General features: G+C 44.1%; 1 long non-coding RNA gene across 2 annotated transcripts in view; it reads left to right on the top strand.

Annotated features, from left to right (window-relative positions):
* Positions 1–4,799, top strand: part of LOC112551889 — a 50,186-nt gene that overhangs the window by 29,759 nt on the left and 15,628 nt on the right. Inside the window, exons 4-7 of one of the 2 annotated variants that reach the window (XR_003096226.1) lie at positions 1,251–1,407; positions 1,560–1,594; positions 2,403–2,458; positions 2,737–2,863. This is a non-coding gene — a long non-coding RNA (uncharacterized LOC112551889). Of the gene's footprint in view, positions 1–1,250; positions 1,408–1,559; positions 1,595–2,402; positions 2,459–2,736; positions 4,477–4,799 lie in introns of those variants that run through there. The other variant, XR_003096225.1, reaches the window with a different exon arrangement.

Raw genomic sequence — 4,799 nt, 5'->3', positions numbered from 1 at the left:
CTTGGGCGGAAACCGCTCAAGCCTTTTATATGGCTAACAGGCCAATCGCTAGCCGCCACGTGGGAATAATTTAACACTAGCCAATCACGGGGAACAAATTTGCATACCGGTGGCGGGAACTCTTTTGCACCGTGCATTCCTCTCGCAACTCGAGCAATGTACCCTGCAAAAGAAGCTGCAGAAAAGGCGGGAAACTTGTCCCTGCACCGGGGTTTCCTCTTGCTACAGGAAACTCTCCCGTGCAATGCTCTGCAACTTGGCAGGGATAATTCTGGTGCCGAAGCACACACACAATCATGCCTTTTGGGTCATGACACATAAAAAGGATCAGAGGAGTATAAAGGCCCTGTATCTGACCAGGAGAAGATTTTCCTAGCATAGGGTCAGCAGGAGATGGCCATGAGACACTAGTTTAGGACCTCGTCACACGCTTGGACACAGGGAACATTCTATGACTCATGTACAAGACTATACAGTACACAATGCTGTAGAGATCTTTGGACTCTTCTCCCAGAATTGTTCAGGATATCAATAGTTTGTACATCAATAGCTTCCATTCCACCTGGGCAGTAAAATCCATGGTACGTCACAACTCAGAATGTCATCCCTTCGTGGTTAAGGTGCCTTAAGGGGCTATACAAAAGAAATCAGATACTGGTAGTGCAGTAACGTAGTAGGTAAATGTAGCAGCAAATATGAACCTAGAAGGAACAAATCCCTCTGGTCATGTCTACAGAGCAGGCTTGTCATGGCTCATCAGTGGTGCCCTCAAGTGCAGTGTGTTGCTTTGAGCAGGCAGTTTCTAGACTGCATAAAATATTGTTATATTCACAAGGAGCAGTATCAGCTACACTACTTCTGATTTAAGAGGCAGCTCATGCAGAATAGCACAGTTTGCTGGCATTCATTATTGCCAAGCACAGAAAGTTTGTAGCATAGACAATTAGACATGACCTGTCTCATACACACTGCCCTGTGCAACACATGCACACACAGTCATGTACCCAGAGGCTTTGGTGATTTGAGAATGAAAAATGGGGGGAAATGTACAAAATTCACTGGTGTAATTAGTGTCCCTTCTCCCAGAGAGCCCGAGAGCCTTTCATTTCCATTCCATCTAGCCAGCCAGCATAGCTTTATTCACATGAATGCACATCATGTGAATCTTATAAATAAAAAACACTTCATATACCTTTGCTTTGTACGAGTCTCATAAAAACAGCTCCTATGTTTTTTTACATGGTGTTTAGCAATATCAGGTCATGCTTCAGAGGAGAGGAACAGATCCTAAAATGGGAGAAAGAACCTGTATTTTCTACATGTGATGGGCTTATATCACTGAGCAAGGCTATCAGATCTGGAAGCTCACAGAAGTAGTTTGCACATCAGGGAACTGTCACACTGAAGGTAAGCAGTCTTGTTGGTCAAAAGTACCACATGTAATATAGCATAAATCTCAATTTAAAAAATCATTTTAAAGCTGAAAGCTATGTTTAAGCTTGATTGCCTGACTGAAACAAATGTTATTCATTATATTCAAAAATTGTTCTGCATTTCAGATGAAGTGGGTGAGCACATTCCAAAGAGTTGGCACGTAAGTACCATATTTCATGGCATACAAGTCGAGTTTTGAAGCCCAATTTTTGTGTCTTAAAAATCAAACTTGACTTATATACCATGCCACATCAAAAAATAGAGGATGGGGCTGGGTTCAGCTGGGCTCGGCACTTGCCTGGTGAGGCCCCATCCCCGGAGCAGTGCTGCCACCATTGCTGTCAGGGGATGAGGCTGTGCCAGGTGAGCACTGAGCTCGGCCAAGCCCAGCCCCATCCCCTGCAAGTGGTGCCAGGCTTGCAGGGGATAGGGCCATGCCAGCCAAACACTGAGCCTGGCCCTGTCTGCTGTGAGTGGCACTGCCAAATGCCAAGCGTGGCGCTGCTGGCAGGGGATTGGGGCTGGGCTCATTGCTTAGCTGACACAGCCTCATCCCCTGTAAGCATCGCTGGGCTCATCATTTGGCAGCACTGCTCACAGTGGTCCCATCCCCATAAGCCCAGTGCCACTTGCAGGGGATGGGGATGGGGATGGGCTTGATGCCCAGTTGGTGCAGCCTCATCCACTGCTAGTGGCACTGGCAGCACTGCTCGCAGGGGATGGAGCCGCGTCAGCCGAGCGCCAAGCCCAGCTGAACCCAGCCCTGTCCTCACCCCTGTCCCTTGCGAGCATCACCGGACCCAGCACTGCTCACAGGGGACAGGGATGGGGCCTGGCTCAGCACTCAGTTGGTGTGGCCCCATCCCCTGCGAGTGGTGCAGGCAGCGCTGCTTGCAGGGGATGGGGCTGCACCAGCTGAGCCCCGCCCTGACTTATACACTATGCCTATGAAAATCCTTACCTTTCAGATCAGAAATCTGGATGTCAACCTGTACACCATGTCAACCTATACAGTGTGAAAAGGGTAAGTAAGAGCTAGTCCAATGGTCCTTTATGGGCCAGACCTGCCTATATTGGCCCTGACTCAGAAAACATTCTTATTCAGGATAGCACTCTAGCACATATACAACTTAAAGCAAATGCTTCGTGCTGACTGGACTTTAAGTAAGCATGTGCTTACATGTTCTTCTGAATTTGGGTTACTCAGTTGTTCACAATAGACATGAAAATGCAAAGCTTGCTGTATTTTTATATTAAAGTTATGTTCTCATATCTAATACATGAACTTCATTAATTTAATAGAACTACTTGGCAGTGACTCCAGGTGACAGCAACATATGAGCAGTACTTCAGCATCCTTCAGGAATGGAATGCTCAAGATAGATTCTCCTGCCTGTAACACTTATTTCCACTTACTATCAAGGAAAAGGTTTGGTACTACACAAAAACTATTCTGTAATCCCTTTCAGGGAACTATAATTTAGCTCACATCAAAGATCCTAAAGTGTTTTCTAAAAGAGAAGGGCTTTGGTTTTTTTACTTCACTTCTTTGCAATAATTTTGATGGATTGCTAACATTCCTAAAGGAAGCAGCATAGAAATGAGGGGCTCTACCTCCATGAATGCTGGTGCTGAGATTTCCTAGTGAGTTGAATACTATCTTCAGTAAAAGAGAAACCTCCTCATGACAATGAGTCATAAGAACCCAGCCTTGGCAAAGAAAACTACTTCAGAATAGCAAATTGCATAATGAAACTAGAGGAGCAGTAAACTGCCTTCAATGATACAAGTTTTGAATGAGCCATGACTACAAATAGCAAATGATTCAGATCATGTCTCTGACACATACTAGAGATTGGAAAAACCAAGATAAAAAAGCTCCTGCAGTTGCACTTCTAGAAACTGGTAGTAAACAATTTTTCCATGGTACAGGACACTCCTCTAACCCCTGAAGATATTTTTCATGTGTCACATTGATGATCAAGCAATTTTAGCATCTTTCTGAAATGCTTTATTTTATGATTCTCAAAGCATTAATAATACTAGTACACAAATGACTAAGACTTTCCTGGGCAGTATTCCAATCAATGGAGGCTGGAAAGAATTTGCACCAGATCTTTCATAAAAACGTTGCTTATTGCCTCCACATTATGAGCATTCCTGTTTCATACAATAGCAATATTTGGGGTATACAATGGGCATTGGGCAGGAGAGGTAATAGTTCCATTACTATGTGTATGAATCTCAAGCTGCTAGCTATGCCTTTTCTTAAACAGTAGCTAATCCATTGAAAAAGAGGTGCATAACATAATGAGTCTGAGGTCCCTGGATTGCAGCCTCTATTTGTGATACATTGCAATATCAGAGCTGGCATAGCAAAGCTGTCCTATGAGATGGGATGTATTTCTCCATGTCACACCAGTGGACAAATCCTTGCCTGTTGCTTAAGGTGTTATCAACTGTAGCAAATGAAAGATGAATTGTTGGATTTATTGATTAATAACAATTTCTACTGATAAATTCACAATGAAGTGCATTTTCATCATACATAGACCTACTATGGATATGACAAAGTAGGAAGTGTCTGAGCTGAGAGGAACCTATGAATGGGATGCGTTATTTGCCATTGTTTTCCATTATCTTGATGGAAAATAGGACAGGTTGTATTGTTTAAAGGCTTACGCCACTACATTTAGTACTTCTTAATGATCTCTGTGCAAAACAAGAACTGTAATGATACAAAAACCAATCCTGTTTCCATTTAAGTGAGTGGGAATTTTACCACTATATAACTTTTAGCCTGGTGTCTGAAAGCTTCCTTAATGCAACCAATTGTATAAAAAGGAACCAACCCACAAAGAAAAATATGATTTTGAGAAAGTATCCTTCCTCTAACCTCCCTTAAAAAAAAGTTCTATGCACGGGGCACATCTACATGTACACATTTACTGTGCAGTAACTGCAATTACTGCGCACAGTATGCATCTACACGTGCATGCCTGTACTGAACAGTAAATATAGCAACTTATGCCAGCTTGAGTGTAAATTTGATACCTGCATCATACAGATATCAAATTTGTGCGGGCCGGGAGCGGTCCGAGGTTCACGGGGGCGCACGGCGGGCTGTGGCCAGCAGCCCTGGCACGCGGGTCGGGGAATGCAGGCCGGCGGGCTAGAATTAGGTACGGACGCTTAGCGGTTGATTAAAGATTATTTTACTTACACCGAAGATGGTCGCGGTGCAGGCAGGAAAACTTGCTTGAGTTGCGGTTACAGACAGAAAAGAAGAGAGGCGGACAAGAGTTCCTTCCACGCAAACCTCTAGTCCAATCCAGTTGAAGGCTCTAAACACGCGAGCCCGTCGC

The sequence above is a fragment of the Alligator sinensis genome, unplaced genomic scaffold, assembly GCF_000455745.1.
Source record: "Alligator sinensis unplaced genomic scaffold, ASM45574v1 scaffold1248_1, whole genome shotgun sequence".
Lineage (NCBI taxonomy): Eukaryota > Metazoa > Chordata > Crocodylia > Alligatoridae > Alligator > Alligator sinensis.
Note: the sequence above shows the minus strand (reverse complement) of the source record. Positions and strands in the feature narration are given on the sequence as shown.